The 22,663-nt window shown below is 41.4% G+C and overlaps 1 protein-coding gene across 1 annotated transcript in view; it reads left to right on the top strand.

Moving 5' to 3' along the window:
- The first annotated feature begins 17,869 nt into the window (after positions 1-17,869).
- FRMD6 (FERM domain containing 6) overlaps positions 17,870-22,663 on the top strand; it is a 133,639-nt gene continuing 128,845 nt past the window's right edge. Inside the window, exon 1 of the mRNA XM_081933899.1 lies at positions 17,870-18,081. The gene's annotated coding sequence lies outside the window, so the exon portion shown is untranslated. The remainder of the gene's footprint in view (positions 18,082-22,663) is intronic.

Below are 22,663 nucleotides of genomic sequence, written 5' to 3'. Positions count from 1 at the left end.
GGGACATTCTGTGGAATGAGGTGCACAAGATTTTAGAAACCTAGAAAACTGACAGCAGAAAAAGACCTAATGGTCCATCAAGACTGTCCTTTGAGAATTTTTTTTTAAATTTTGTTGGATGATGGACATGCGTTTATCTCAAGCATGTTTAAATTCAGTTGCTGATGACCTCTGCTGGAAGTTGGTTCCAAGCTTCCATTATTCTTTCTGTAAAGTAATACTTTCTAAAATTATTTTAGAACTTCCCTCCTTTCAGTTTGAGGTGATGCCCCTGTGTTGCTGGATTTTGCTCAGCATTGAAAATACTACTTTCTAGGACCTTATTCACACCTTTAATATATTCAAAGGTTTCAATCAACCCCCCTCACCCCGCTTTCCCTCCTGCCCTTCAGACTATACATATTGAGTTCCTCCAATCTCTCCTGATATGTTTTGTCCCTCAGACCTTGCACCATTTTAGTTGTGACCTGAAAGAGAAGCTGCCCAGCGGGCATGTGCATGCCAGGAAATGAACTTGCAGTTTCCGGCGCACGCATATGCACCGGCCAGCTAGTCTCCTGGTTTCTGACACGCATGTATGGACAACAACTGGCCGGTGCGCATGCCAGAAACCAGAAGACCAGCTCTACCAGTTTCCGGCACTGCCGCATGCATGAAGGCCAGCTGATCATTGCATGTGCATTCACACCAGAAACCCGGAAGAGGAACGGGCAACCCCACATGTGAAAGTCGACATGACTCTGTGTGCCAGTTTGGGCACGCATGCCATAGGTTCGCCATCACAGTCATAGATTATTGGAGATACACAAGACTACCTTCTCTGTGGGCGCATTCTGTATAAGCTTTCCACAAAGTAACCTAAAAGTATTTTAGGGTAATATGCTTTGTGAGGGTGGAGGTTAGTTCTCCGAGCTTGTGGGTTGGTTTCCGAGCATTTTGTTCCTAGGCTAGGTGACATTTTCAGCAGAATTTAGGGGGTGTCAGTGTGGGTGCTCTTATGCTTATATTGTATGTACAAGCCTCCACACGAAGCCCTTATGAGCAGATGTCAACACTGACATCCCCTAAACTCTGCTGAAGATGTTATCTAACCTGGTAACGAAACATTCAGAAACCAACCCACAAGCTCAGAGAAGGAACCTCCACCCTCCTCCTCCACCCCAGCTACAGATATTCACCACTATCGCAAATATGCTTTGTTCTGACAGCTGACCTGTAATCTGCCTGAATCAGAAGGTAAATGAGTGGTGCTCTCCTGAAAGCTTGAGCCTTTGTGACGAGTTAAGGAATGCAGTTGGTGAATTTCCTGTCAGTGGGAGAAAAAATAATCCACTAGTCCTTCTCACTAACTTGGGGTGGTGTTGGAGCTGGAAGGGGAGATTAGTTTTAAAAGTGGCACATACATCTGTCAGAAATGATCTGTGGTGTGAGTGGGGCTGTTCATCTCTCCTGACTTACCTGTAAATTCCCAAGCATGTGGTTAATAATTTGAAGATTGCTTCTCTCTCTTGGTTGCTTTCTCTCTCTTATGTTCTCACTTGGCCTTTCCTTGTCCACTCGTTCTTCTCTCTTTCTCACTTGCTTTTCTCTCGTCTTGCTCATCTGCCGGTCTCTTACTTGCCTCACAATATTTTCTTGTGCTCTGCTCGTCAGTTTCACTTGCTTTGCTCGTTCTTGATCATTCTTCAATCCCTGGGTTCTCACTGCTCGCTTTGTCTCATATACATACTTTCTCTGAAAACAGCTGGTGTGGGAAGTACCCCACTCCAGAAGAGATTTCCTATTTCAGCCAAGACTACGCTGGCAAGTATAAGATTGCTAGGCACGTGTAAAAACATGTTCTGTCTGATAGCGTGTTTAGCAAAGTAACTGTGACCACCAGTGCTTCCACTTGCAGTGCTCTGCTGTGCAAGCTGCCTATCTGCGGGGAGACATTTTAACACCTGTTCTGGTGTCTACAGTTGTGGAAAGTTATCACCCGGCCCTCTCCCAGAAAAATGAAATATCCTAGGAAATATTGAAATGGCAGAATATTATATTTCCCTGGATGTGAAAAGGAAGAAACATGTTTTCAAAAGACAGAGTAGCTCCCTGCATCTTCCTGCCCATCCCCCTTTGTCAATGGGCCATTAATACAATACAATACAATACAATACAATACAATACAATACAATAGTAGAGTTGGAAGGGACCTTGGAGGCCTTCTAGTCCATTAAGATGCCCAGGCCAGTCCCTTTACATAATAAAGATTCTCCCCTTCTGCCCAGCTCCCCTTCAGGCATGACTAGCCTTCACCCACTCACCGCATGGCATCTGAGAACTCAACCAAACCTGGATTCAAAACACAGCCTAGAGAGTTGCCCCTGCATGGCCCCATGGGAGTCTGACAACCAATCAGAATACAAGCTGAAGATCAAAGGCCAGAGAGGCCATAAAACCAGGGACTTTCAGCATCTCAGCCCTTCCTTCTCTTCTTCTCCACCAACATTGAAGCATGTGATCACCTTTTCTGTTCAGGAGCTCAAGCCACGTGGTCCTGTCTACCACTAAACCATCTTTCCAAGCAGCCTCCATGTCTCCAGTGTCTTTTTCCCCACTTGGAGCCGAACCCAGAAGGACGTTTCTTTCATCACAGTTAAGGGGAGACATGGATGATGTGTGTCACACAATTGTAGCAAAGTAATGGTAGTCACCAGAACTGTATTGCTCTCTTTCTTACAGATGGAATGGGATGGGATGGGACCAATTGTGAAAGAACTCAGTATCTTAAATTCTGAACATTGCAAAAGAACTCACTATCATAAATTGATTTGGGAATACTTCATTGAAAACACTGCTTTATCTCCAGGAAAAAAAGATAATTGTATTCTGATCAGTATTTGTTTAACCTTCTCTCCCTCTCTCTTTTTCCTCCCACTTTTATTTTCCTCTTTTCACCTTTGGTGGTTATCTCGCTGTCAGATTAAAGAAAAGCCTAAGGAATGCATGGCCTTGCACATCACTTCCAAATCTACCAGGAACTACATCTGTTCTGCATGTCTTCTCTGAATTAAATCCTTTTGCATGCAATGGAGTCTACGTCTAGATATGTTGGTAGAAAAATGCAGTGTAAAAGATGCAATACTGGCAGAGATGGCTAAATTATTATTATTTTTTTGAATTGAGAAAAGACACTATCCATTTATGGTTGACTAGAAATGCCAATAGACTTTTTGCATGAAAAGAAAAAAAATGCACTTATGATTTGTGATTCTGATGATTATGGGGGAAATGGATAATAGAAAATTTTCATATTTTTATAATCATAGAGTAAGAAATTTGTAAATATATACGCTTATTTTTCTTTCCCAATGCACTTTTGTTTCTCTCTCTCTCTCTCCCACCCTCTCTCCCTCCCTCTGCTCTCTCTCTCTCACTCTCTTCCCCTCTCTCTCCTCTCCTCTCCTCCCTTTCCTCCCTCCCTCCCTCTCCTCTCCCTCTCCCTCCCTCCCTCTCCTCTCTTTCCCTCCCTCTCCTCTCTCTCCTCTCTATTTTGGATTCTTTTTTATATTCTCTGTAAAACTTCTAATATTTTTTAAAGAAGAAAATTGCAATGTAAGACTAATGCCCAACCAAAAACATGTGCAAGTTATCAAGTACCTACCTCTCTGTTTTGCCTTTCTAAATGATAACAGTGATTTTTTCAATATTTTTTTCCAAAGAGAAGCTTTCTTGACTGACTATAAGACAGTCAAGATAACTACAAAGACTTTTATTTCAGGACTAAGCTGATATGCAAAATAATACCTTTTCAAATACATTACTCTCTGTTATTCTGCCGTTTTATGTACTGTTGACTATAACTTCCAATTCCTTAAAGAGAAGTTCTATCTTTTTCAAATGGACAATTTAATCATTTATCATTTAGTAATTCTAAAAGCAGAGTCATGTTGAGAATCTAAGAAGATCCCTGCTGGATCAGAATGTTATTTCTACAGTCCTACAGCGATAAGACAGATGTCCAATAATCCTTTCTCACACTATAAATAATCTTCAGTGCAACAGCTAAAGTAATGTTGATTTCAAAATTGTGAGAGATTACTGCAAGTGCATTACAAGTAGTGCTCAACTTGCAACCATAGAAGAGCCTCCCCATTACAGTTATAACTCATGATGGTCATAGAGCAGATCATGAACCCTATTTTATTATCTTTTTGTGGTGGTCATTAAACAAACACCATGGTCATTGAGCGAACCAACTGTTCACTATGGGCCAGTTTTTCCGAAAACCAGAAGTAAATGATGGTTTTCAACAAAACCGTCAAAAAGGTGGTCATATGGTCATGTTGCGCTGCCAAAGGCTGTACATGAAGATTTGTTGCTGAGTGCCTGAAATGAGGTCATGTGACTGCAGGGCCATCAAAACTTCAGAACTTCAGTACACCTGGGAGGTTTATTGTAAGAAGTTAACAGAATAACAGAGTTGGAAGGACTGTGGAGATCTTCTAGTCCAGGGGTCAGCAACCTGCGGCTCTGGAGCCGCATGTGGTTTTTTCATCCCTCTGCACGGCTCCCTGACACCGGTCGGCTATACAATTGATAGGGTTTTTGGTTAGGACAGGTAGAGAAAAAAAGGATGCCGCACTAGGAGGAGACTCTATGGTGGGGGAACTGGACTTTCGGTCGGCTTCAAAATTGAATAGGGAGCTGCCGGTTAGGACCTTTGTGGCTCTTTGAGTATTTAAGGTTGCCGATCCCTGTTCTAGTCCAACCCCTTGCTCAAGCAGGAAACCCAGTACAATTTTAGACAAATGATTGTCCAATCTCTTCTAAAAAGCCTCCAGTGTTGGAGCACTTGGAAGCTGATACATAATGCCTCCTGGTGACATTGTGAGAGAAATAGAAGGGGTAGAAAATTTGGCTTTTGATGCAGAAATTGGTGTGTGTTTAAGGGTATATAAGAGATGCAGAATCCTCCCATGGTCATCTTTAAACTATCACTCCTCCCCCACATTCCCCAAATGCCTCAAAATCAAGCAACAGAAATTCAGGAGCAAAATGGCTAAATTTTAGAGCTACGCTCTTGGGCCTCAAGAGTAGAGTTTTGAGGTGGGAAGTCCTTCTACTCTCCTGCACGTCCATAATTTTGAAAGAACAAAACACCACCATAAAAATAGGCTACTATCTCACTGGAGTTTAGCAATGAGATTCCAGGAACTGATCATCAGATCTCCAGTACTGGGGCTGGAACGTGCTTGAGAGGGGATGGAATGCTGTGATACTGATAGCTTTGTAGTGGAACAGACAAGACAATGAGATAAATCTGGGTGATTTCATAAGAATTTCCAATTTGACAAGGTTTTGTTTCTATACAAAGGATATTTAATTATTCGTATGTGGATTAATTCACACATATTCAGACAGACAGACAGACAGACAGACAGACAGACAGACAGACAGACATCACATTTCTATATTACCCATCCCACCTAAGTGGCTCTGGGTGATTTAGAATTTAAAAAAAGTTAGCAGAAGATGAGATACGGTGAATTGCTTTAGCTCTTGCTAGAAGAGAAGTCACTATTGTCTAGGGTTGTGAAGGAGCTGGCAGATGTGATCTCAGAATCACTCGACAATATCTTTCAAAATTCCTGAAGCACCAGAGAAGTGCCAGAGGACTGGACAAAAGCTGATATGGTTGCAATCTTCAAAAAAGGGGGAAATGAATCCAGGAAACTATAGTCTAGGGGTGTCAAAACTATAGAGCAAGGGTGTCAAACTCATGGCGTCACATTGTCATCACATGACGATCATGACTTTTTCCCCTTTATTAAACCGGGGGTGGGGATGGCCAGCGTGTGATGCATCCAGTTCATGGGCCATGAGTTTGACATCCTTGCTATAGACCAATCAGCTTGATGTCAATACCTGGGAAGATCCTGGAAAAAATAATCAAGCAGTGGATCTGCAAACACGTAGAAATAAGCAAAGCTATTACTAGAAGTCGGCATGAGTTAGTCAAAAGCACAAAATGCCAGACAAACTTTATTGCATTCTTTCACAAAGTAATTAAATTAAGTGAACCAGCAAAATGCTGTGGACTTCAGCAAGGCATTTCACTAAATACACTGCAGTTTATTTCTTGGTAAGATCGAAAAATGTAGAATACACAGCACGATTGCCAGATAGATACAAATCAACTGGCTGACCAACCACACTCAATGTGTGGTCCTCAATAGAATTACATTTATATGGAAGATAGCATGTAGTGGGGTACTCTGAGATTCTGTCTTAGGCTCAGGACTCTTCAAAATCTTTATAAATGATTTAGGGATAGAAGGGAAACTCATCGACTTTGCAGATGACACCAAGCTGGAAGGAATAGTCAACACTTTTAGAAAAGAGACTCAAGCAAACTACGATCTCATAGCTGCCGACCTCTCATCTCTAGATTAGCAAATCCTATTCAATCACTGCAACTGCAGAAGACTATTATAACACTTACCTACTTGAAGTTCAAAGAGTCATTAATCTATATGTACTTTTTGTAACACCCAAAGCCAAAAAGAACAAATTATCCATATCAATAAGGAAACTCCAATTAAAAAAAATCCCTTTGGTGGAAAAATAAAACTGGCTATGTAGCTAACGTTAAAAATTGATACAAAACCTTATGCAGCCAAATAAAAACAGAATGTACCAATTACCACTGCAAACACAGGAGGAAGAGCTGTTACACACAAAATCCAATCAAGCCTTCTATAATTTTGTAATCGCCAAACTTAAAGACTCAAAAGCCATCCCACCTCTAAAAGGGCAAAATGATTATAATGATGATGCTGTTAAGGCCAATCTCTTTAACACTTTTTTTCAGTTCAGTCTTTGTCAACAGCAATGACATCTCCCTCTCATTTCTTAGTCATACCACAACCAATTGCAATGATCTAATCCACATTGATTTTACTGAAGATACTGTCAAAAGGGCACTACACAACCTTAAGCTATCTCTTTCTATTGGCCCCGATGGAATATGTGCCTACTTTCTTAAAAAACTCTCCACTCCCTTAGCTGAACCTCTAAACACCATCTATGAAGTATCTTTTAGAACCAGCTCCTTGCCTGACCTATGGTCATTAGCAAGAGTCATACCTATCTTCAAAACAGGAGACCCTGGCCTTGTTGAAAATTACAAACCAATCTCCTTTTGCTGTGTCACCTGTAAATGGAATCATCATAAACCAATCCATCACCCTCACTTAGAGACAAACAACCTACTCTCTAATAAGCAATTTGGTTTCAGGAAAAATTAGTCCTGTAATCTGCAACTCATACACTGCAAAAACATTTGGACCTCTCAACTTGACCAGGATAAAGCAATAGATGCAATCTACATAGACTTCTGCAAAGTCTTTGATTCAGTGGTACACGACAAACTTGCTAAAACTACGTTCTTACAGCATTTCTGGATCTTTGCACAAGTGGATAGCTGCATTCCTATCAAACAAGCAACAAGTAGTCAAAATTGGAAATGCTATAGCAAACCCTGCACAAGTTAACAGAGATGTTCCCCAAGGCAGCATTCTAGGACCAACACTTTCTACTTTACATAAATGTGATTATTATAAGCAGCTGCATCCTCTTTGCCTCTTTACTATTTAACACCACAGGCAATTCTACTACCCTAAAAAACGACCTAGATTATGTATCTGAATGGTCAAACAATTGGCAACTCCAAATGTCTGCTAACAAATGCTCAGTCCTACACATTAGCAATAAAAACCAGAACATCAAGTACAAGCTGGGTGGAAATGATCTGAAAGATGACCCACACTCTGTCAAAGACCTAGGAGTACTCATTTCAAAAGATCTAAGCCCCAGAGCTCACTGTAACAATATTGCCAAAAAGGCATTCATAGTTGTCAACCTTATTTTACTAAGTTTTCTCTCTGGTAATATTATGCTGCTAACAAGGGCATACAAAACCTTTGCCAGGCCTATCCTTGAATATTGCCTGGAACCCACACTGCATTTCAGACATTAAAACATTAGAGAGGGTCCAGAGGTATTTTACAAGAAGAGTCCACACCAGCGTGCTTACCATCCCTGTCCTACTGTCCCCATTGATATGTACTCATTTGATGTGTTTATGGCTATGTTTTGCTTATTTATATGCATTTATCTGTGCCATTTTTTTCATGTGCCCTTGTCTATGTCTGTACTGATACTTCTTTCCTTGTACTTGTTGAGAAAGAAAGAAAGAAAGAAAGAAAGAAAGAAAGAAGAAAGAGAAAGAAAGAAAGAAAGAAAGAAAGAAAGAAAGAAAGAAAGAAAGAAAGAAAGAAAGAAAGAAAGAAAGTTTCAAAATTTTGATAGAACTGAACACTAGGCCCTATCCAATGAAATGCAGTTCAGTTTTGAGAAAAGTAAGGTTCTACATTTAGGCACACAAGTATAGAATAGGAGGTAACTGACTCAACAGCAGTAACTGGGAAGAGGGATCTAGATGTCCTAGTGGACAACCACCTACTGTAGGTATGAGCCAGCAGTGTGCTACAACTGCCAAAAAAGCCGATGCAATCCTAAACTGCATCAAGAGAGGGATAGAATCAAGATCACATGAAATGTTAACACTGCTTTAAAAGGCCTTGGAATAATGCATCCAGTTTCAGACATCATGATACAAAAAAGATGTTGAGACTCTAGAAGGAGTGCAGAAAAGAGCAACAAAAATGATTAGGGAACTGGAGACTAAAACATATGATGAGTGGTTATAGGAACTGGTGTTATTCTGTAATTCTGTATTCTGTAATTCTGTTTTATCATAACAAGAGGAATCACAACAAGCAGTCGGTATTAATCTATTACCACCACCCCCACTTCCTAAATAACACCAGTGCACAGCCTCGGAGCCTCAGTTGCACTAATGCATATCATCTGGGTTTTCTCTGTCTCAGGAGAGGAACCAAGAAGGAGGAGTTTTCAACTGCCGCATATTCCTTAATGTTTGTAAGGAAACTATTGCTAAATTACAGTGCTTGGAGGCCACATATTCATTTGGAGAAGAGAAATTGTCATGCATGTCTCTTGAAGAGATTACTAAAAGCTGATCTCCAATTAAAGACATTCTTAACCTTTCAGAAGGTTCTACCAGGAAAGTTGCAAGTGTCTCAACTTGTAATGGAAGAAGAATTGGAGTCATACTGGCTGCCTGTTTGCATGGCATACAGGAGGAGCTAATTATATCTGGGCAAACATTTTGCATAAATCCAATTGGCTCGATTGGTTTACGCTTTAGGACTCTCTCTGAACCCAGGAAATCAAATCTATTTGTAAAAGCAGGGTGACATTAACTAACAGCTAAGTAGGCCATACAAGTAGAGCCAGCATGACCTTATTCATGCAATTTCCCTCCTAAGGGGAAAAATATGCTAAGAAAGGTAATCTGCTAATGACATATTTTGAGTTTGGAAAGGAGGGTGTCCCAAAAGATGTCCGCTTCCTTGTTGGAAGAAGATTCCTTCAGCAGGTGAAACCATATTAGGAAACTGCTGTTGGCCAGGAGTTTTATTATATTTTCAAATCAAAGGGAGCCACATTCTGGCTAGTATGGAAAGATACATCACCTCAGCTTCCAGGAATGCCCCATCCAGAATCCGTTTGGAGTTGGGTGGTGTCCAGGGGTGAAATTCAGCAGGTTCTGGAGAACCAGTAGCGGAAATTTTGAGTAGTTCAGAGAACTGGCAAATACCACCTCTGGTTGGCCCCAGAGTGGTGTGGGAATGGGGATTTTGCAATATCCTTCCCCCAGGAGTGGGGAGGGGAGGGGATTTTGCAGTATCCTTCCCCTGCCATGCCCACCAAGCCATGCCCACAGAACCGGTAGTAAAACAGTTTGAATTTCACCCCTGGTGGTGTGCATATTGAATAAATCATCATCATCTCTACCACCACCAAAGAAACATATCAACTTGCCACCCTGGTGGTTCTCCAAGCTTGCCATCAGCACCAGTGACGTGCGGTGAGGTTTATGGCTGGTGAGGCTGGTGACGTCATCAGGAAGGTGGGGAATGGGACATATGCAGGAGGCTGAGGCAGCCTCAACCTCCTGCACATGTGGTCCCATTCCCCTCCTTCCTGAGTCAACATGAAGGGGACCGTGGAGCACGAGCCACGGGACCGCGGAGCGTGCTCCTCCTGCACACGTGGTCCCATTCCCCGCCTTCCTGAGTCAATATGAAGGGGACCGTGGAGCGTGAGACGGCAGAGCGCACTCCATGGTCTCCTTCATGTTGACTCAGGAAGGCGGGGAATGGGACCACGTGTGCCTTTTCCCTTTCCCCCTTTTTTTTTTCTTTTCATGATGAGAGCGGTGAGGCTCTGCCTCCCCTGACCGCATGTCCCTGATCAGCACACAGACCCATAGACTCCTAGTGGGAAAAGGACAGGTAGTCCTTGACCTGCAGCAGTTGGTTTAGTGACCAAAGTTACAATGGCACTGAAAAATGTGGCTCATGACCATTTTTCATACATAGTTGCAACCTTTGCAGCACCCTTAAGATCCTGTGATCAAAATTCAGATGCTTGGCAACTGGTTCATATTTATGACCTTTGCTGTGTCATGGGATCACCTTTTGCGATCTTCTGACAAGCAAAGTCAAGGGGTGAAGACAGATTCACTTCACAACCCGGGCTACTAACCTATCAATGGCAGTAACTCACTTAACAACTGCAGCAAGGGAAGTCATAAAATGAGACAAAACTCACTTAGCAAATGTCACACTTAACAACGGAAAGTTTGGGCTCAATTGTGGTCATCAGTTGAGGACTACCTGTACGGCCATTCTATCTCATAGAATGAATATCCAATGCATTTCCTGTTGCAAAAGCAGAGTGCACATCGGTGCAACCTCTTTTTCAACCCTCACATATGATATTATGCAAAAACAGGAAAAACCCAAGCAAGCAAGCAAACAAACGAACCTCTCCCTCCAATCTCTTGTGGAAGTTCCAAATCGGATGGGAGAAATAAAGCTGAAAGATGACAGCTTGTTCAACAACACAAACATCAGGACGTGTTTTTTTGGCAGGGACGATGCTCCTCCAAATTCAGCTCTCCCACATTAGTCCTCGCTGGCTCTTTACATCGCTGGGATTTATGCTTGAGTCTTGTATTCCAGAGGATGTTGCATAAGTCTCTCCTCACCACAATTCAAATCTGCCAAAATATGGAAACCGCCTACGTCAGCCAAACGAAGAAAAATATTCTGGAGTCTCCGCAACATAAAATTGTTGTTGCCTGGAATATGTGTGTGTGTTGCTTGGCTCAGGCCTCTTGGCCTGTACCTCAGACCAAAAGGTTTGAATTACTGAGCCCAAGATACACTGCATGTGGGCCTGTGGTGTGTGTCCTTGACTATCCTTCCCAAGGGCAGAGCAAGCAAAAGGAGAGGTCCTCTTCCCACGGGCCAGGAAGAGGAGCCATTAAAGGCCAGCCAAACCAAGCCCAGGAAATCTCATGTCTCCAAAGCACGTCTGTTGCTTAATCCTATGGAGGTTTATTGGAAAGCAGCTTCGTTTTTCTTTCTTAAAGCAAAATAAAAATAAAAATAAATCAGTCAGTTCACCATTTCAAACCACAAAGAAGATGTTCTAGTCCACCCAATGAAAATTCGTCACTACAGGGAGTCCTCAACTTACAAACTGTTTGTTTAGTGACCATTCAAAGTTACGACGGCACTGGAAAAAGGGACTTATGACTGTTTTTCATCCTTACAACCATTTCAGCCTCCCCATGGTCATGTGATCAGAGTTCAGATGCTTGGCAACTGACTCATATTTATGACGGCTGCTGTGTCCCTGGATCACGTAGTCACTCTTTGTGACCTTCTGACAAGCAAAGTCAATGGGGAAGCCAGATTCACTTAACAACTGGGTGACTAACCTAAAAATTACAGTGATTCACTTAACAAGTGTGGCAAGAAGGGTCATAAAATAGGGCAAAACTCACTTGAACAATTGTCTTGATTAGCAACAAAAAAGTTTGGCTGAATTATGGTCATAAGTTGAGGACTAGCTGTACTGCGGGAGCTTCCTTGATAGCAGTCATCACATCTTCCTTGCGCCACCATCCTCTTGATATTCCAGCACTTGCATGGGGGAAAAATGATGCTTCCAATGGACAGTCTTTCCGATTCTGTCTGTCCTGCGGGATAACTAAAACTGCCCATGTCTTTTAGAGCTGAATTGGCAGATTTCAACTCAGCAATGATTCAATTGAATGGTTTATTGAAATCTAGTTTGCAATTTCCAGAAAGTTATTCTTCCTTCATAAAAATAAAAATTGAGGAGTAATATGTTCAGGAGGTCAAGAATTTCTTCAGAATTTTATTGGTTTGGGATGTTATTGAAGAGAATAAATCTGGAATTTAGCCCAGCTGAAGGTGTTTAGGAAGGAAGGAAGGAAGGAAGGAAGGAAGGAAGGAAGGAAGGAAGGAAGGAAGGAAGGAACGAAGGAACGAAGGAAGGAAGAACTAAGGAGTTCAGTGAGCTTACTTTGTCACTTGCCCAGCATATATGTAATCCTTGTTTAGCAACTGGCTTGTTTAGTGACTGTTGTAGTTATGATAGTGATGAAAACGTAACTTTATGATCAAGCCTCACATTTATAAGCTCTGCAGGTTTGTAAAGCAAAGGAAAACTAAAGTAAAATCGAAAGCAGTATCACAATTTCACTTAGTGACTACTTCACTTAGTAACCAAGTTCTCAGTCCCTATTGTGGTTGTTAAATAAGGACTACCTGTATGCCTTTATCAGAACATATATGTGCTTTGCAAGTGTGAATTTCCTGACATCACAGATAGTATTGCTCCAATAACCATAATAACTGAAAGCAATTGGGGATTAAGATCAAATGCTTATACGACGACACTGAATGCATGGGAAAATAGAAAGATTTGTTTTTCTTTGTGGATCACACTGTAATTTGGAGGTTTTGAAATTTCAACAAGGGAATGTATTTTTGCAAGGGAAGGAAGGTAGATCAATAATAACTGTTTTTGCTGTAGGATTTCTGTGGCTCTGATATTCTACATGGATATCAGTAGTGGAGCCCATTTCCTTACCAAGGACTGAATTTACCACTCCTAAGTTCAAAAAAGGGTGGCTCATTGACTAAGACGCTGAGCTTGTCGATCAGAAAGATCGGCAGTTCGGCGGTTCAAATCCCTAGTACAATACAATAGTAGAGTTGGAAGGGACCTTAGAGGTCTTCTAGTCCAACCCCCTGCCTAGGCAGGAAACCCTATACCGTTTCAGACAAATAGCTATCCAACATCTTCTTAAAGACTTCCACTGTTGGGGCATTCACAACTTCTGGAGGCAAGCTGTTCCACTGATTAATTGTTCTAACTGTCAGGAAGTTTCTTCTCAGTTCTAAGTTGCTTCTCTCCTTGATTAGTTTCCACCCATTGCTTCTTGTTCTACCCTCAGGTGCCTTGGAGAATAGTTTGACTCCCTCTTCTTTGTGGCAACCCCTGAGATATTGGAACAATGCTATCATGTCTCCCCCAGTCCTTCTTTCTCTTAAGCTAAACATACACAGTTCCTGCAACCGTTCTTCATATGTTTCAGTCTCCAGTCCCCTAATCATCTTTGTTGCTCTTCTCTGCACTCTTTCTAGAGTCTCCTCATCTTTTTTACATAGTGCCATGTAATAGAGTGAGCTCCCATTACTTGTCAACGTAGCAGTTCAAAAGCATATAAAAATGCAAGTAGAAAAATAGGAACCACCTTTGGTGGGAAGGTAACAGCGTTCCGTGCGGCTTCAGCGTTTATTCATGCCAGCCACATGACCACGGAGACATCTTCAGACAGCACTGGCTCTTCGGCTTTGAAACAGGATGAGCACCATCCCTTAGAGTCGGGAACAACTAGCATATATGCGTGAGGGGAAGTTACCTTTACCTAAAGTTCAAAAAAGGGCTGATTAAACCTCTCTCTCTGTATGTTCATGTGTGTGTTTGTGAGAGTATGTATGAAGAGGCAAAAGGGAAGGGAAGAAAACAGCTTTTGGAATGATGATGCTTCTGGCAAAATGCTGAGAATTTTTGTTCTGTTATCTGGATGGACTCTTTTTCATGACAGCTGGAGTTACAAGTGATTCCGTTTGCTTTTTTCCCCCAGATTTTGTTATTGTGACATTCTTCTTATCTCCAAAGGATCTGGGAGCACCGTGCTTTGAAATGCATAATTAAAACATCGAAGCCTGTTTTGTTTTGCATTTTAAATTAGGAAATCAAGTCATTTCCTGCTGAGTGGTCATGAAATAATGCCCAGGGAATAAGGCTTTTAAAAATAAACACATATTTACTCCACGATTTGGTCTGTGTGACTATATGTGTGTGGCCCAGTGTAGCTTCAGGGTACAGATACACTACACTGCAGTTGAAAACCAGGAATCTGGCAGCACATTTTCAAACCAACACATTTTTATTAAAAGGCAAAGGATTTTGTGAACTATAGCTCACTTCACCAGATGCATGTAGTGGCTAAACAGATAAAGGATTTAAAGGGGGACGAGACAGTAGAGGAGGATGGGAGTGGAAAGTAGTTTAGTTAAGCAAATGCAGACAATTTATGGGATAGATTAACAGCAACAATTAACAGTATCAATATATTATTGTAACGAGTCGAAATCCCAGTGTGTGTTTATTTATCACATTTATATAGCGACCCGTCACACAAATGTGATTGGCAGGAACAATAGAAAAAGACCATAAAAGAAACAAACTTCAAAAAACTATTCATAATTTAAAAATTCATTAATGTTATTTTTTTTAAAAACTAGGAGGGAGCATCTTTGATATTACACACAATGTAGCCATCGGACCAGTTCTCCATTTTCCTGAAATCTCCAAGTCTGTGGACACAGCCACATTTTGAGGCACATCTGGAAGGTTTGCAGGGATGGGGCTTAACTCATCTTGGGGGGCAATGATGTTCCACAATGTGGGTGCCATAGCAGAAAAGGCCTATCTCCAGGACCTCGTCAGAAGTTATTCCTTAACTGATGGGACTCATAACATGCGGGACCTGATGGAAGGGCATAAATAGGAAGAGGTGGTCTCTCAAATACTCTGGCCCCATGTCATGAAGAGCTTTAAAGGTCAAAAACAGCATTTTAATAACATCTGGAAGTAAACTGGCAACTGATGCAGCCCGCAGAGTGTAATATGGGCCATCCTAGGAGCATACATATGGTAATAGTAGGCAAGAATGACCTTGAGAATGAAGGGAAGAGATTCTGCATGGGGATCAATTAGATAAAAGAGGAGGAGGAGGTAGCCCATAGCTGAATAATAGATAAACTTAGAAGAGGATCCATCCTATTTATCAGGTGATAAAGAGATGGTGGAAGATTTTATACTTTCAAATTTGCATCATTGATGTCATCCTCCCAAGTAGGCCAGGCAGGAAACATGACCAGATGTTTCTACTTTATTGTAAGTCTACATTAACAGAATCTTGCAAGTTTGAAAGTACAAATTTCTCACCTCCTCTTTTTAACACCTGATAAATTTGGGGGGAATTCTTTCTTTGTCCATTATTCAACTATGGGCTCCTCCCCTAAACGGCATCTTTTCATTCATTTCTCAAGATTATTCTTCATATTATTACAACAACTGCCAGCGCCATCGCATTTTATAGCAGCTGAAGCTTCCAAATACTCTTCAAAGGTGTAGAATGCATTGCAATAATCCACCCAGGAGGTGACCAAGGTACGAGAGACCATGAGCACAGCTTCCCAATCCAGGAGCAGGAACAAGTGGTCCACAACACAAAGCTGCTAGCCACAACTGCCACCTGCTCCTTGAGCAGACTTCATGAGTCCAGGAAACCCCAGATTGTGCATCCAGATTGTTCATTAGCAGCAGCACAACCCCATCCAGTACCAAAGATGGCAAAGTCTCAGGAATGGAAGGCATGTAAACCCAAAGCCTCTCAATCTAGCCAGGGTTTAAGCCAGTTAGAAAATTAAGACTTTCTAAAATGCTCAGAAATGTTTGATGTTTGTGAATTCAGCAATGCCCTGTTCACGTCTGCTGGTGAGGTTTCCTCACTAGTAATCATGGTAACTGTACAAAATTATTTTATTTTATGGATCATTGTCTTTGTGGAACACATCCTAAGAACAAAAACAGTGCATTTTTAAAGAGTTCTTCTGATTTCCAAAGTCGCTGACAATCCTCCTGTTCATCCTGGGTTGAACAGAAATGCTTACTGTTCGTATCTGACAGAAGTAAAACAGAGACTGATTCATGGACGGTATACCAGTAGGTATGCGTGAAGAAACCCAATTAAGTTTGAGGAGAAATAACCATAAGAATGACGCTTCCTCTTCAACAAGCATCTTTGTAAAATTTCCTTCTGCGCACTTTCGAACTTCCCTAATTCAATTGTTAAATATTTAAGACGTTAGTGAGTAAATGACTATTTAAGAGGGTTTCTGCAATTGTTCGCTTTTGTGAGGAAGAGTTTGCCTTGAATATGTGCTCTTGGGGTACTCTCTGTTTCCCCAAAAATAACACCTCCCCGGATAATAAGCCCAATCAGGCTTTTGAGCACATGTACTAAAATAAGCCCTCCCCAAAAAATAAGGCCTTCCCGAAATTATTGCAACACAGCAGCAGCCATGAGGTGACCATGCTCGCCTCCTCCTGCACCTCAAAAATAATAAGACCTCCCCAAAAATAAGGCCAAGCACTTATTTCTGGGGGAGAGGGGGGTGAAAAGAAAATAAGACCCTGTCTTATTTTCAGGGAAACATGGTAGATATGAACAAACAGGGATTTGATAATCCTCACATCTGCACTTGGATCTGCACTTTCCTATTAACCCCCATTCCTCTTTTGAATGGAGTGGAATATAAATCCTTCCATTCCTCACTATCCTGTCAGAGCTGAAGAAGCTTCTTGGATGAGAAGCAAAACATCTTCAAAAGAAAAAATAAGAAAGGCCAGTTGCCTCCTGAAAAAGCACCTTTGGGACAGCCATGACCTGGGTGACTGAGAATCTCTGTAGACTATCTTTCCTGTTTTTACAGAACTGAGATGGATAGACTTCATGGAAAGCGTGCCAGTCACAAAAGTGTAAGCAGGTGTTGAAAAACAAAATAGAGCAGGGTTCTTTGCCACCGGCAACTTCCCGAGGTTACTTTCTATGTACCTGAAAGCCCTCCAAGGTGCAGAAGCATTCCAAAAGCAGATGTTAAGCTCTGTAATCTAATTGTTTAATACAGAAAAAATAATAGAGAGCAATTGACTGACTTGAGGTAACCGTCTTTCTTGATCTCAATGGAAAAGGAGTTCGCCTTGAACACACTATCTTAGGGTATTAGACATAAAGGAACTGCAATTATGTGTCTGTCATCATTTGACTCTTCCGTGTATGCTGCTCATAACTAAGCAAACCACATTCTTCCTAGCCTCCCTAATCCCAGCTGTCCCTTCCCTTCTTTGGGGGAAACAAGTCACAGCTTGATTTGTGGTTGCCTACTAGTTGTTAATCTGCATCGCAAGAAATTAAGTCTATAGGCAAACTCACAGCACCCATGGAAGCATAATACTTTTTCTTTTCATTTTAGTCCGCTCAAAAGACAGAAGTTGACTAGATCATGCTTCTCCCAAATCAGCTTCATCTGAACCTTGTGTGGATTCTCGACTTTTTTCTATCTTCTTCTTCTGTTTCACATTGCCATTTTAGCAACAGGTAAGAACATGCCTAATGAGAATTTGGAAGCCAACCAGAAAAGGGTTGGCCTTCTCTTAATAATACAGTAATTTCCATTGAATAACACCCCATTTGATGCTCTGCTAGCAGTAAAGATGGGGGTAGATGTTTCGTGTAACCTCCTTCCTCTCTTTCCCATGCCTTCCAGCTCTAGATACCTATCAGTTATCAGGAAAGGTGACTGATCCAGAGGACGCTACCTTTCAAGGGAGATTTTGAAAACTTCTGCTGGTTATTGCACCCATCTCAATAGATCAACAATCTGGATTTAATTCCTGAAGCCACGGTGAAGACCACGATTTCTCTGGCACCAGGTAGGAAAAGAACTAGCTCTTTTTTTAATATTAGGAACAGCTTTTCAGATACTCAAGAACCTTCAGATTCTTAGAGTTCTGAAGTACAATATTTTATCTGCTTCTCATAAAGCCAGGTTAATCCATTCATGGCAAAGAGGAAATTGAAGTTTCCGAACCAAAATGAGTCGACAACAGAAGTATATATTAATGCAATAAACTCAGCATATGCAACTTATCACAGATAAGCTTTATTGCAAGTAGTAATCCTTTTTGATAAGCACAGATTGTTCCACACTTTAATTAAATTATCTATACAATTGATTTGATGAGTGCTCCAATCCGTTTAAGGAAAGTGACACATGTATAGCTTGCTTGGTCTGGAATGGGACATATGCTAAAATGCACATCATGCGGTTTTAGGTTTTATTTTATATTTAGACTCCATAGTTGCAAAATATACTCTGATATGAATGTTCAAAGATGTGTCTCCCTCCATTTTCTGGCATAGTGATAGCTAAACTTCTTGAGAACAGAAATAGGGTGTAAAAAGCAAAATGTCTGAGATTTGTGAAATGCTTGTGAAGCACCATCACTCACCTCCCTTAAGCCTGGGAGTTCAGTGGAGGGTAACATGCCAAAAGAGAAGCTGAAAGCGCTCCATCAAAACTGTTGTGTATGTCTCTGAAATCTAACAATCAAAGAGCAGACACGGGCTCAGCGTATCCATATTTAAAAGGGGTGGGTGTCTCTAACAAGTTATCTTTTCTTTGTCTGCTTTTAAAGAAAAGAAGCTTGTTTGTCTTCTCACAATGAATTCTAGATGTGATTTCTTAATTTTGCCTAATGCGAAATAAGAGTAGTGTTGTTGTTTTTTCTCAGAATGTTGGAGTGCACGTTCCTTGAGGTTTTGTAGAAAGAGTGCAGTTAAAGAACCATGAGTTAGAGCAGCTTATTTCCCCTGTGGCCGGGGAAGGAAATTGCAAATCCTTAGGACTTTGTTGTCCATCAGGCACCTTAAAATAGGAGCTTGTGAGAGACATATTGGGAGAGAAACCAGTGATCCCTAAGAAAAAAAGCTGGAAGTAGGCATGAAAAATTCTTCTGCATCATAGAATTGGCATAATATCTGTAAACAGTAAGTGCCTTGCAATCAGTGAAGCTCTTGGTGCAGCTCTTGGTGTTTGGGGCTATGGTGTGAGTGATACAAAGTGTGGGGCTATTTGATTCCAGAAAAGTGTGTTAATTTGATGGATATAGTTAACTATGGATAAATCTGCCATACAAACCCAGCTAGAGATTCAGAACTTGTTGTTCAGGAAGATAGTTTTACCCACATATATGGAACTCTACTGTTGCAAATGCTAACCTAGTAATTCATGTCACAGGGGTGTTGCTTGGTGAATGAGCTGGAGGAGTGGGGCCAAGGGTCACAAGTCTCATGGTGACAATTGGGAGATAAATCTGTAGGTTTCTTGACGGGAAGGAATATTGGTATTTCAGAGTCTCTGGACTTGGCTCAGGGCCATAAATACCCTTAACTATAAGATACAGCACTAAGAATGCATCCATTTTTAAAAACATAACCTAAGAGTATTTTGATATATTTGTTTGGGGCTGAAGGAGTTAGCAGCTGTGCAATGGAAGCACAGCTACTTTTGGGGTATCACAAAGAATCAGGGCTCAAACATATGAAAACAATGTCTGTTTGGGGCTATGTCACACTCTCCCTTCTCAAAAGGATCTGCCTGAAGCCAAGTCCGTGCCTTGTTTATGTCCCAGAGCCAATTTAAATTTCTCCTGGGAAAGGTCTGGGATTTGTGCTTGCAAAATGTCAGGACTGTCTGTTGCACTGTATGCAACATATAATTACAGCTGGAAAGGCCTCAATAGCAGGAAAACATTCCAAACCCATAATTTTTCAAGATCCTTCTTTGCCCAAACCATCTTCGGTTTGTCAACAACCCTGGCAAAACTGTCTCCAGCTTGGACGCAGCTGTCTTGCCAAGGCTGTGTTATGTGCTAAGGGGACCAATTACAGGCAAGAGGTGGGGTGGGGTGGGGAAAATCCTTCAGACTGGGTTATTTATTTTATGGAGTATTTTAGCCCAGGGGTTCTCAACTTTGACAACTTTAAGATGTGTAGGTTTCAAATCCCATCATGGCTGGGGAATTCTGGGAGTTGAAATACATGCATCTCAAAGCCTGTAAGACTGAGAAACAGTTTTGCAATCTACCTTTAGCTTCTGTGCAGCCTTTCCTTTGTTCAAAATTGAAATCCCCTGGGAAAGGGGAGAATAAGTCACCTATTTTAACCATCTGTTGCCTTCAAAATGCGCTGAAACGATTACATGGAATTTTGACAGTTGAAGAGCTGCGTATCACAAGAACACTGGATTGGGAGAATCTAAGCTAAGACTAAAAAAGAGGTGTGTATTTTTCAGACTGAGGTACATCCTTGGCTTTTGAATGGTGTGCTATTTTCCAAGAAAATATGGGTCAAGGTCAGGACAAGGGCTTACTTTTGATTTCATTTCATTTACCCTTTAAATGTAGTAAAATTGGAGGATTTAACACTGTTTTCCGTTTCGTTGTGTTTTTTATTGTTACTTCTGGGAGAGTGGGGGGGAGACGTGTCATGTTACACGAAAGGCTTAAATACACCCAATATTCAGCTAGACTTAAATACGCCTAATATTCAGGTAACGTTGCATAGAGAGGTCCTTGGTGCTCTTTGAGCTTAGTTTTTTTCTTGGAGATGTTTTATTACCCAAATTAGATAACATCATTAGGACAACTTGTTGTACAGTCAAATGAACTGCTAAAGAAGAACATGTGATAAATAGTGGAAATAGAAGGTCAGGTTTTGAAGGCCAATTACTCATTATCTGAATATTTTGCTTTAATTATCAACCTAATTAACTAATAATTAGCAATTATCACTAGTCCATTTCCCTCCCATTTTTCTTTGAAAGTTGAACATGCTAAACATTTTACATTGTCTTAACTGTTCTTTTCAGTTCTATTCAGTTGGTAGCTGTTTTTCTCTGATTTGCTAGGTATCTTGTTCAAAAGGCTGGAAACTCACCATACAAGAGTAACTTCTATAATATTATATACCATTGTAAAGGGTGGTAGAGGGAATGGTGGCTCAGTGGCTAAGATGCTGAGCTTGTTGATCAGAAAGGTCGGCAATTCAGTGGTTCAACTCCCTAGCGCCATGTAATGGAGTGAGCTCCCATTACTTGTCCCAGCTTCTGCCAACCTAGCAGTTTGAAAGCATGTAAAAATGCAAGTAGAAAAATAGGGACCACTTGATGGGAAGGTAACAGCATTCCATGCACCTTTGGTGTTTACTCATGCTGGCCACATGACAACGGAGATGTCTTCGGACAGCGCTGGCTGCAATGGAGATAAGCACCGCCCCCTAGAGTTGGCAACGATTAGCACTTATGTGCGAGGGGAACCTTTACCTTTTTCAAGGATGGTAGAGGTTAACTCACACAAATAGCTCACAAAACAAGGCAATGAATGCACACTTCTTTTCTATAGTTAAATGCTGGCTTCCTCGAATCTGCATATTGACAGATAAAGATCAGAATTGGGTAGGCAACGATTTTCCCTGTGACCCTCTATAGAAGTGAAAGTTGGATTTGAAGAGGCAATCTAGAAAAAGTAATGATGTTTTTGAACTTTGTGATGGAGAAGACTCCGGAGAATACCATGGATAGCCAAGAAAACAAAACCAGTCGATCCTCGAATAAATCAAATAGACTTATCACTTGAAGAAAATCATACTTGGACATATTATGCGAAGACCTGGGTCACTGTGGAAGGCTCTGGTGTTGGGAAAGAGAAAGAAAAGAGAAGAAGGGGGTGACTAGCAGTCAGCTGGACAGAATCAATTACAGCAGCAGCGAATGCACAAGGCTGAAGACAGATCATCTTGCAGAAAATCTATCTACCGGTAGTCCTCGACTTACAACCACAACTGAGGCCAACATTCCTGTTTCTAAGTGAAACATGAGTTAAGTGAGTTTGCTCCCACTTTACAATCTTTCTTGCCACAAGTTCTTAAATGAATCACAGTAGGTGTTTAAACTAGTCAAACTGTTGTTAAGTGAACCTGGCTTCCCCATTGACTTTGCTTTTCAGAATGTCACAAAAAGGATCCCATGACCCTGGGACACTGCAACCGTCATAAGTATGAGTCAATCGCCAAGCGCGTGCATTTTGATCACATGAGGCTACAACGGCCGTAAGTGTGGAAAGTGGTCATAGGTTACCTTTTTCAGTGCCGTTGTAACTTTGAACGGTCACTAAATGAACTGTGGTGAAGTCAAGTGCTGCCTGTATATGGTTGGTAGGGATCAGCAATGACTTGATGGTACATAATCTATCAGTCAAACCTTGATTTGTACAAATCTCAGATCGCTTGTTCTAGATCAGGGGTGTCAGACTCAAGGCCCATGGGACGAATTCGGGCCATGGAGTGCTTAGATCTGGCCTGAGGGGCCCACCCTGGAAACAGCAAAGTACCAGCCCGTGGGGCCTCTACCAATGAAAATGGAGCTCGGGAGAAGCATGCGGTCCGCCCAGGCTC

Source organism: Natrix helvetica (genome assembly GCF_964273705.1).
Source record: "Natrix helvetica genome assembly, chromosome: 1".
In the NCBI taxonomy this organism is placed as follows: domain Eukaryota; kingdom Metazoa; phylum Chordata; class Lepidosauria; order Squamata; family Natricidae; genus Natrix; species Natrix helvetica.
This window is presented reverse-complemented; position numbering and strand designations above follow the sequence as displayed.